The 11,919-nt window shown below is 40.3% G+C and overlaps 1 protein-coding gene across 1 annotated transcript in view; it reads right to left on the reverse strand.

Moving 5' to 3' along the window:
- SGCD (sarcoglycan, delta (35kDa dystrophin-associated glycoprotein)) overlaps positions 1-9,594 on the reverse strand; it is a 195,005-nt gene extending 185,411 nt beyond the window's left edge. Inside the window, exon 1 of the mRNA XM_010002006.1 lies at positions 9,409-9,594. The gene's annotated coding sequence lies outside the window, so the exon portion shown is untranslated. The remainder of the gene's footprint in view (positions 1-9,408) is intronic.
- Between the last annotated feature and the right edge of the window lie 2,325 nt (positions 9,595-11,919).

Below are 11,919 nucleotides of genomic sequence, written 5' to 3' on the forward strand. Positions count from 1 at the left end.
ATTTCAGCCTGTTTACCTCAATGACCTACTTATTACTACACCTTTCAGACTAAGTTTTAGCAATAAAGTGTTTAATTTGTATAACGAAACCTGCCTTGTGACACAAGACCATTCCACATAGCTTTCAGGTTCTTAAATTAAATGCTTAAAAGTCATGAGATGGAAAAATACAAGACTGCTGTGCAGCATCAAACCATTCCTTCCTCATGGCCAGCTAGACCTGCACTGTGGAGGAGAGGTGCCCTCCCAGCCTTCACTTCCACACTGTCATCAAAGGGGCTAAATAACAAGTTTAGCAGAAAGTGGTCAAAGGGTTGCTTTTGCAGCACCTCAGTGCAGTGTATACAGACAGGTGGGACAGGCAGCTTGAAGAAATCACAGCACTGAGCTACCCTCTGAAGCTACTCCCAGTGGCAGTGGGGACCCAGCCAGCTAAGGAGTTGGGTGTTGTGAAAATATGTCTTCCTTTCAAAAGACAAACAGTTTTTAATATACTAGCATTTTCAATGAAGTCTATATGGAATAAATCTTCAAAACAACTTCACCTGCATAACACAAAAAACCCCCCAAAAACCCCTGTCATTGAGCATTTTGTATCTTTGTGCCAGGAACATCATGGACATGTACCTTTACAGCTAGGATTCAGTTCTCAACCAGTGTATTTGGATTTTTTATTATTATTATTTTATAGGTTTTTTTCAATGGTACATTCTCTTTTTCTCCTTGGACATCTCCCAGAAATCCAAAAGCAACTGACAGAAAAATATTGCTCAGAGTCAAAGTTCATGGGGACTTAACTCTGCAATGTTAGGCATGTTCCATATCTAATTATTGCATTACCTTTTCAGTAAGATACAGTGAACTGCAAGGTAAGGCAGCTTCTACATAATGACATGCTCAATAAAGTGTTAGCTGCAACTTCCATGCTCAAACATGCAATGCGACAGATTTTCCAATGCAATTCAAACCTCGAAAGGGAAAAAGAAATAGCATGCAAATGGGCCTCACTTGCTCTTAAATCACTGTTAGCCAATCTGAATCTCTTTTAAGTCTGGTAATTCCAAATCAGGCCTATTTAACTTGCAAAGGTAGGTCAGGTTTTATTGATCACCTCTAATGTTTATAAATGCACTCCTAAAAAAGAGCAATGAGACACACAGCTCAGTTGCCAAAGGCTGACTGGAAAAATATGTGATAATATTTATAGCCTTCAAGCTATGCTGTTGTCAGTGTAATTTCTATAGACACTAGAATTCAGATGACAGGCTTGCCAGTTCAAATTGGAAAGGGGAAAAAAGAGCCCTACCAGGGCAGAGGTGGATTAGTATTTGTATTTTCTAAAAGCACAACTATTAACTTCCAGAATACATTTACAGCAGCACAAGTCCATTTACTTCTCAGTTATCATTCCTCAACCTTTTTTCAATGCAGTATTTTGTGCCTGAATTTCCTACTCAGAGTCCATGCTATGCACTGAATTTTGAACTACTAACAACTTATGGCATTATTCCAGTTGCTATAGAAATAAGGCAGGCTTATTGCTCTTTATATTATGGCATCACCTAGAGGTGCTTTTAATTAATCAGAGTTCCTTCTTCCACACCTTTCAGAGAAGGACCAGAGAAGAAGCATGTTTATAATACTAATGAGGTTTTTAAATACATAAGTGCTGACTTTTTGAAGAACCTAGACTTCAAAGGAATCAGATGACAAATAAAGAAAATAAATATGCGATCTGACTAAAGGCCAGTGATCCACTTTGTAGCAGAGAAGCAAGGAATGTCTAAATAGAAAGAAGTGCAGAACTTTCTACCAATGGACAAGCACAGAGTGAACACACTGCAAGATCTAGATACAGTCTTACTTGATACAGCTTTTTCTTCCCTTCCCTAGCTGTATGTAAAGGATTTCACTTATGAACCACTTTTTCAGAGAAATTAAAATTATTTTTCCATGTAAAACTAAATATGATTTTCACTTTGTTATTTTCATGTCCTGCTAAAATGAAACCACAATGGGTTTTCAATAGCTACCTGATCTATCACTTCCATTCTAACTATTAAATACTCATTTTTGTGGCCTGACAGAGATTCTAGATACAATATTTACAGATACATAAAGACATAAACAGAACACTGAGGTTAACATACTAGAACAGTCACAGGATTTCTGGGGTTTATTCTACTGCAGAATTCTTGTGCAACTTAGACAAGTTCCTTAATCATCCCTTACACTCAGCCTTCCTCCTCCATCTAATGAACAGGTGAGCTGCATGAATGGATCACTGCCTAAGGTGTGCTCTGGAGTGATGCTGTCAAATAGTTAGAAAAGCCAATAATAAATAGTATAAATCCACATCATCAACTTCAGGCAATTATCAAATGTTTATTAGCCTCCAAACTGAAGGCTAATAAACCTGCTTATTTTAGCAGATAAAGTCTAATTACCTCTACTGAAGTTGGTAAGTGTTTAAAGATTAACAGCTATGGCCTCATTCGCTTTTAGTTATTTTTGATGAAATGTCAGCTCAAAAAACTGAAACATACTTCCTAGTTATTTCAGCAATATGAAACTTGAGCAGTTATTTTCCAGGAAACATGGCCTGCCTGACAGGTTCTAAATGAATAAAAGTGATATTATTACAATTATCATTAGAAGAAGATGTCCCTTATCAAAATGTGTCTGGATTTTAATTGACAAGGTCTGGGTTAGTGGTGTGAAAATGCCAGTGAAAGCAAAGCCTGTGGCTCAAACTAATTGTCAGCACTGAGCAACCTCAACCTCTAACCCACCATGGATTTATCACTCTGTGCACACTGTATTCATGACAAGAAATGTTTGAATTAATCATTAACAACTAAAAATTCCTCCCAGACAGAAAGTGAGCAGAGTGCAGGGCTGCCCACCCCCCTTAGCAGTGCTCAGGAGCCAAGCAGAGGTGCCTACAAGCCTCCCTAATGAGACAGACTTGTTTTATTGTTGTTTCACAGCCTTTTCTCTCAAGAGCATTGCAGGGCAAATTTCAGTGGTCCTAAAAGGAGAAAAGACACACTAGTCTAAGCAAACTCCAGTGCAAGTATGGGAACTGAGCACCCACCACTTGGGCCACTGTGGTATGGAGACCAAGAGGCAGTCAAAACCCCAGTAAGAAGCCAGCAAAGACTGGGATGTGAGCCCAGGCCCAGCATGGCAGTCCTCCGTGTTTTGCTGGCACCTCTGCTGCAGCATAACAGTTCAGAAAAGGACTTAAAGCTTCTTATTTCATTCAGAAATTCAGTAATGCTTTGGAAGGTCCCCTCAGCTTCAGTGGCAGTCAGCACCACTTCTCCCACCCAATTTCACAAATAAAACACAAAGGGGTCTGTAAAAAAACTTCCTGAATTCCCTCTTTGTAATTTATATCTTCTGTACCCTGGCATTCTGGCACAGATCCTTCAGAATATCAGTGGTCAGAAGGAGAGTCTCCAGTACATGACAGAGGTACAAGGTCTGCCAGGGTAAGGGCATCCTCCTAAGCCTCACGTTGCTTTTAGTCTTTATGCTGAATGCTTTGGCTCTCAGCTTCTCCATCTGTGTGGGTTATGGCACCATCACAACACAGCTTTGTGCACAACAACTGATTGGTCCCCCAGCCCAAGTCTTTATACGACATCTGATGCAAAACTAAACAGTTCCTTCTCAGACAACATTAAGACTGGAAAGCACAACAGCACTGGGAAGAAAGGAGGAGGAGACTCTTTAAAAAAATCAGGGGCCAGCTCCTGAGGTGGGGGAAAAGGCATATGGCCACTACTGTCAAAAGGCATCAAGCTTATCTGATGAGATAAAAATGAAGCTACTTTCCCCACTCCAGTAGAGAGAAAAAAAAGCCAAAAACTTAAAAAGTCTCTCTGTTATCAACTGTGTAGTCAGGAGAAAACAACAGACAGCATTTGCTGAGGTGAAGGAATAAGATGCTACTTTGCTTAGAGGGTGCCAGTGCCAGCAGAATCTCTGCTTGCCCCTTCCTGGTCACTGGGAAGCAGAGACTGCCCCAGGCATTAGCCCATCAATAGAAATGCTGCTCTCCCAGACACAAAAGGCAGCTGTTTCTCCTCCCATTCACTTCCTGATATCCTGCCTTTCTAGTTTTTGCCATTTTTCTCTAGAAACCACAATCTGGAAAGCTCCCATTAAAATATGCCAGTGTGAACTCTCCATTCACAGCTAATGTTTGGCTGCACACATTCTTTCTCTCATATCTCCAAATGTTTTCAGTATGTTTCAGCTTCCCTTCATTAAACATATCCAATAATTATTTGCAGCACATCTAAAGAACTTGTGCAACAGGTTTGTGCTTCCAAATACAGGCTCCTGGGTGCAAAAACTCAGCCTGACAGCACTAGAAAGAGGTTTGTGTCTATCAGTAGGTAAAGCTGAGGAAGAGGAAACTGGAAGCCTCAATATCATGATTTGACTCTGACTTCCACGAGGCAGCAATTTGGCCCTTTACAAAATCCCTGGTATTTCTTAGAGCATCACCACTCAGAGTTAACCATCAAATTAATCAGGAGCTGTGAACATTTTTCATTATAAAAATGTGGAAAGTGGAGACTTCTGGCATCTTAACTGAAAACCTGAACCACCTTTAGGATTTTTCTGGTGTAATGTGACACCTTTAATATAGCAAAGTATCTCTGTGACATTTCACACCAGTTCCTGTTGAGGCCTTGCCAGACTTTTTCCACTGCACACTTCAACATCCTTTAGACTAAGCAAACGCTTAATTGAGGAAAGTTACAACAGATGTTAATTTCTTTAATTAAGCCCCAAATCATCACTTACAAAATTGTTAGGGCTTTTAAAAATCCTAACACTTTCAGGCTTTTTCATGTATTCTATGGAACTATCTAAAGGTATCTTTGGCACTTAGATTGTGCTGCTCTGGTTCTGCAATGCTCAACTTGAGCTAGCAGGACCCAGCATGCAATTATGAGACCCGAACAGCTCCTGAAGTACACACAGTGTCGGGCTTCCAGCAATTATTTCTGTGATCCTTAAGACAGAGGTTGTACAGAGACAGAATTGCTCCTTTAGGTAATTACATTTCCAGGGCTACATGGTGCTTGTCAAACTCTCACCCCTCTACATTGCAGGCCAGTTTTTGTAGATCATTATGAAATAAATGTCATCCTGAAGGATGAAAATAAAACAAGCTGTAGCTCATCTGTACCTAAACATAATCAAGTCACAACTGTAAAGAAACACAAAACTTTGCTCCCTGAGAGCATATGGGACATGGATGAGTTCCCATCACATACACAGGCCTTTATCAACTAGGACACACAAATAAGCTATCATTTGTTCACGGAAAGGTAAAAATTACTGTGTGGGAGGTGTCACTGTTGCAGACAGAGCAGTAGAGGCTCTAGACCATCCTGAGTGATCTGTCCCAACAGTGACATTCTCTATTAAGCTTTGTTCTGACAAAATTCCCACTACTGGAGAAAGGAAATGCAGTATTCTCCTCCTTTTTTCTGTGATGCTGGATGTAAAGCTTGGAAAGCACAACTGCCTTAACCATGTGGCAGGAGGATGGTAGTTTGTAATTAATATTTTACATCAACTGTTGGCCACCCACCTCTTCCTCTCTGCCAGGCTGCAAACTGTCAGTGGATACTTATCCAAAGAGCAGACATGCCACAGAAAAAAACCCCATGATTATTAACAGCTAATACTTCATATTGCGTGCTAGCCAAAAATAAGAGATAAGCAAGCCTGGGAGCAGTGAGAGCAGTGCCAGTGCAAAGGCAGCCCTCCCTGAAGCTGCTTTTCATCTAAGAGATGCAAAAATGAAGGGGATAGAAAAGCAGGATGCTGACAATGAGTTAGACAGAAGGCTGCAAGCAGATATAGAAAGGTGTTCTCAGAAGAAGGCTTTGAGCCAGGTACTTTCAAAACTTCTGAAGCCCAAAGAAAGACATGCCTTTCTCCACACCAGCTGGTCTCTGCCCAAGACATGGCTCACAGGCTACCAAGCAGCAGCTCTGCAGAGGACAAAGGGCTCCAAACTGCTTCATATTCTGAAAGAAAGCAGCTGTACTCCATTCAGACCTTGGTTAGCTTTTTCCAAACATCAGTATCCAAATTTCACACAGACTAGAGTGCAAAGTAATTACAATGAGGTCACTGGTCCTCACATGAGAAAGGTCTCCAGAAGAAAATAAACCACTAGTCCAAGATCTCTGAAGCAACACTACAAACATGAGAGACCAGAAGGCAGAGCCACAGGCTGACAGCCCAGGAGCAAGCCCATTGGTATGACGTTGGGCAGACTCATTAACTTCTCTGTACTTCAAGAGTATAGGCAAAGGACTATTATATTACTGCTCTGTGACTGATATCTTAAGAATCTCATGTTAGTTTTGGAGTTTCTGTTTGGTTTGGGTTTTTTGGTTTTATTTTTGTTTTGGTGGGATTTTTTGGTTTGGTTTGGGTTTTTTGGGGCTTTCCCCCCCCCCAGGAATTCAACTCAGTTCTGCTGCTGATATCAGCTTTTTAATTCATTGTACACCAAGATATTTGTTATCAGAAATGGTGCTGTGTGTCAGGTTGATGGATTCAATAAAAGCCCTGTCGAGAGAATTTGAGTGAGTAGGGTTGCAGAAGTGGTGTCATCAAGGAAATTGATACATTACCAGTCAGTCTGCTGATCTTGCAATATAATAGCCGTTTTATTTCCTCACCCGGGAAACAGTTCAAAGAAACACTAGAAAACATTTGCATAAATATTACTTATACAAACAAGCTCAGCACACTCATTGATTGAAAACTTACATAAAATTGATCCCGTGTGCTGTCCTGTTTTCCTGTTTGGTGTGCAGAATTCAGTCAAAACGAACAAAGAGTTTATTCAATGTAAAGTTTTGAATTTAACTTTGGGAATTCAGACATCCTGTGATGTCTCAACAGAAGTTTCCCTTCAGTAATGGAGGACAATTTCACTGACACATTTTCACCTGCAGCCAGTAGACCTGCATCCCTCATCAAGTCATTGGAGAGTTGGATCAAGCTCTTATTTGGACATCCAAACCCACAGGCACATAAAATCAGTGTTTGATTCTGATTTCAGAGATTAAATCACATACAAAGCAGGACAGATTTGAAGAGAGAGATAACTTTTTATCAGATTATATAATATAGGGAGTGAGGGAAGGACATATGCCAACTGCTCTGCTATCAGTCAAGCAAGGTGTGAATATGCCAGCTTTCTGCTTCACTTGCATCAGACCGTCAGAGCTGCAACCTTATTTCTGCACTGTCCTGGAAAGAAAGGAGATTTTGGCAACTTGAACAGATTCACAGAAATTTTGGGAATGGCAAAAAATGTTGAGATTCAACTTTTTAAAAAGACAAACAACATTACAGCCTAAACAAAAGAAAGGGAAAGGTTCCAAAGCAATTCATCGGAAAAAGGTGAATTGCATTGAAGATTTATGTCCATGTAATTAAGACAATTAATTGCTACCAAATCCATAGAACACATTAAAAGAACAGGTTTTTTTTCCAATTCTATTTGCAAGATAAAATTTATTAACTATGTTTAATGGCTACTTAAAATTTTTCTCTTGTATATCTATTAAATTAAATGTGCTTTTTCAGCAGAACAGAGCATTTGACTAACCAGATTCTACTCATCTAATAAATGAGCAATTTAAGAAAAAAATATTACTCTGCATGTTATCTACAGGTCTGTTTAAAATAATTCCTCACACAAGATTGCCATCACCACAATTGTGCAAATGCTGCTTAAAGGAAATCTGCTTCTCTCTCAAGAGCAAACAACATTCTGCTGCAAAGAGGAATGAGTTCACATAATAATATTTGGATTTAAGTTGCCATTTCCAGCAGAGATATGAAGCAAATGTGGATGTCATTCGGTGTTACTGTCATCACTTAACTAAAAACCTCTTTATTTGGGAAAGCCAGACACATGGAGGAAACTGGCTTAGATTGAAGCAGTGATCCAGCTGATCAGGCATCAAACTGATCCATATCCAAATCTCATGCTTTGCCCTGCAGACTCAGCTGCTCAGCCATAATAGAAGCATCAATATTGTTTAACAACCTCCTTTTCTAGAAACCAGGTGCTCCTGGAGAAGACAAACACAGAAAGTGCAGCCATGGTGTTAATGATGGGCACCTCTCCTCTTTGATACCAGTGTTGTTTTCTTGAAATGCCTGTACAAATTAACAGCATATGCTGTGGTCAGAACAGGCCTTTCTTGAACTGCAACATTTAAAAGTTAAGCACCTAATTTAGCTTTTTCCAACAACCTTTTATGCAGTTGCTGGAGACGGGCAGGCTCTGGACCAGCAGAGCTCTGCTGAAGCCTGAGTTTGAGTCTACAGTTTCCAGAGATAACACTCTGCAATCATATCAAAAGTAGAATAATCAATACACACTCACCTAAATGCTCCATGTTTTCTTAGAGACTTTGTTAAAAGTCTTGACTTCTTTTTATATAATTATTTTTTTCTCTCCCCTTCACTAACACCAGGTACAGGTGTTATATTGCTGCTGTAGTTTCCTCAACAAGACTATACTGCTGGTTCAGTCATATAAGAGAAGTCAAATAGGCATGTGTTAAATGAAAAAGGGTAGCATCATCTGATATCATTCTATTGGGATCTGGGAAATAACACTTGAAATTTTGGGTTTTTTTTAATCAGCAAACTTGGCCATAACAGAAAAAAAACTTGGCCTAGATAAAAGAAGCCACAATGTCAGAGGCTGTATTACCCTAAATGCTTCTACAGCACACGCTTTGTCCACAACATATTCCTCAAGTTCTGGCACTCAACTTCTTGTTAAAATAGATGTTGCACATCACCTTGCTACAGTCACAGCACAAGCAAGACAATGTTTGTAGGGATATCAGAACCTCTGTGCTACACAACAAAGGGGACACACACATGCAAGAAACTGGTATTATTTCCATCCCTGGCAAAAAACAAGAATATACAAAGCACAAAGGAAGGCACAGGGCTACATTACAAATTGGCTCTTTTTTTTTTTTTACCCATCTCTGACCCTCTGAACTGCAGACATCAGTGAAACACAACGAGTGGGGCTTTGAAAATGTGGATGCCTATTACCAAGCATACATCAACAAGAGCAAAACACAACCATCAGCAAGCATTTTGTTCAACAAAGCACTTGATATAAACAAGTGCCCCCTCAAGCCCAGGAGTTGAAAAACACTTCACTCTTGATGAACAACCTCCAAATTTTGGGAGAGTAAATGTTATTTACAGAGGCAGCTACATATGCAGCAAGAAACAAGAAGGCTGTTAATTATTCCAATTTATCCATATGTAGATATTCAGAAAAGAGCAAAATACACAAGCAGGGGGAAAACAACATACCTTACCAAACCTGAATGTTGGACATAACTCGTTTCAGAGCAACATTGGTGTGAAGGTAAGTTCCTCAGGCGATCACTGACTGCAATTCCTTTCCAAACTCCCCAGAGGCTCCAGCTCCTCTTTGTCTGTGTCCCTGAGGAAGATGCAGTGTTCTCCAGTATTTCAGAGCCTCAGCTGCAAGAGATGCTGTTCAGAGAAAGAAAAGATAAGAAGGTGTGGCATTAAATTCTAGGTTCAGTTGTTTGGCAGATTCAGAACACAGCATAAGACAACACTGGATAGGAATGAAATGTCAAGGCAGGACAAACAGTCTGTGACAATCTGTCATGTGTGGCACCTTTGCAGGGCAAGCTTTGAATTCAAGAACTGTGGTGCAAAGCTATTCCTGCTTTATAGTACTTTAATAGTGCCCTACACCAGGAAATGAATGCCAGCCCAACTGCTTTTTATTCCAGTCTGATATTGTAATAAGTAATACACTTCTCTATAGGGAATATTTTAATTCATTATGACATTTCTGCAGAATAACAGGACTTTCATATTAAAAGCAGAGACAGTCTCAGTCTTAATACTTCACACTACTAAAATGGTTCTCATTCAAGGAATTCAATGGGAAACAGTGATTGTCAGCCCAACACATAGCAATGGGTTCCGAAGTTCAGCCTACAAAGCAATTATCAGAGACAAGCAAATGGTCTGTGGTTTTCTGAGAGGCTGGTGTTTGGTATAACTATGTTTTCTAGCTCATTGTCACTGCTGGTGTTTCTGAGAGTGCAGACCCCAGCACTGAGCACGGATGTGGGAGCATCCCTGTGGACACTCAGGTGAGAAGAGAGTGATGGAGGCCACAGCCTGGCAGCAACCAAAAACCCTAAAGAAGCACCAAAAAGTCCAAACATTCATCACTGTCATGGCATGAATAATTCCTAATCTCCAGAATATGGGAAAACACTCAAAGGACCATCCTTCCTCCATCGGGACAAAACAGCCTGCAAAGATCAACATGGCAGAGTAGACCAAAGCAGGCGAGGACCAAGCAAAGACCAGGATCTGATCTCCTTAGGTTGGATACACAGACATCATGTGGTTTGTGGCCTTAAACCAGGCTCAGAGACACTTTTCTAACATTGACTCAACACAGCAGCTGTAAATGTATTCCAACTTTGCCTAGAGTGCAAAAGAGCAAAGACAAAAAATAATAAATAAAACCAGACAGATTTATTCCTTAGATGTCTCCTACACAAGAAAAAGCCTGTGGCAGCCTGAAATACCACAAAATCCCATTACATCTTCACAAAAATAATCCTGAACTCATAAACAGGTTCCCATTAGCTTTTGGGCTTGCAAGAAGGAAGATTTCAGTAATCATTGTGCAAAACTGTCTATACTGCAACTTAGCACCATACTGTGTTTTTTTTTTTTTTTTTTTTGGGGGGTTTTAAATAGATTTTATTTTTAACAAAAGTCCACATAGCAAGCATGGCCACATAGATCACAACAACCAAATATATTCACTTGATTTAGCACTAATTACTCCACTGGACTTTAAATGGTTTCTGTTACATATCACACCTAAAGGCTCCATAAGTGGAACAGCTTGTGAGATACCCACAATAGAAGTCAAGGTGGCAAAGCCCAGCCCAGCATTTCTTAGTACTTGTTTTCAGACCTTCTGCCTTTCTTGAACTCAGAAATGAAGGACAAAAATGGACCTTCACAGTTCCTGTCCTCTTCCAGGCTAACCATGAAAAATCAGACTGCCAACTGAAATGGCTGCTGAATGACTTATGGGTATAGAAATGGCTGATGCTGCAGTAGTTTGTTCTGCAGGTAGCAGCAAGATCTAATTCTACTGCTTTTAAGGGATTTCTATCTCCTGAGACCACAGTTACAATTACTTTTTCATTTCTGCTCATAAATTGTAACGCAAAACAGCCACCAAGTAAATCAGTATTTTTGTGCATTAACTATTGCACCAGCTGAGTTGAGAAGTAGAAGTAACAACAGTAGGACCAGGTCATCACTGCAAGCTGAGTGCAGAAGCCTGATCTCAAGTTGGAAGAGATGCATTTTGAAAGCTCCTATTTAGAATTGTTTGTCAATGTTCATCAGAGGCAAAACTCTTTGGTAAGAAGTTAACACATTGCCTTAGTATTCTGCACGCAGAGCTCCTGTACTGTCTGAAATCCTGCACTGCTGAGTGGATCACAAACTACAGTACAGGAATGCGCCTCCAGCTCCTGTCAAAGACCAAAAAAAACAAAACTACAATAAACTTCCTTCCAAACCGCTGCCGTCATGGGAACGAGAGCACAGCAGCAGAGCTGGAGAACCTTGCTGCTGAGCAGTTGCCTGATCCAGACCAAAAGTGTAGAGCACTACAGGGGTGGGAAGTAACAGGAGGCACGGACATGAGTGCAGAGAGAAAAACAGCTTTAGCCATGACAAAATGCAATGACTGTGCATTGTTCCCTTGTATCTCTGATACAAGCACTTGTTGCAAACATCCCT

This window comes from Chaetura pelagica, unplaced genomic scaffold, assembly GCF_000747805.2.
Source record: "Chaetura pelagica isolate M959 unplaced genomic scaffold, ChaPel_1.0 scaffold356, whole genome shotgun sequence".
Classification (NCBI taxonomy): Eukaryota; Metazoa; Chordata; class Aves; order Apodiformes; family Apodidae; genus Chaetura; species Chaetura pelagica.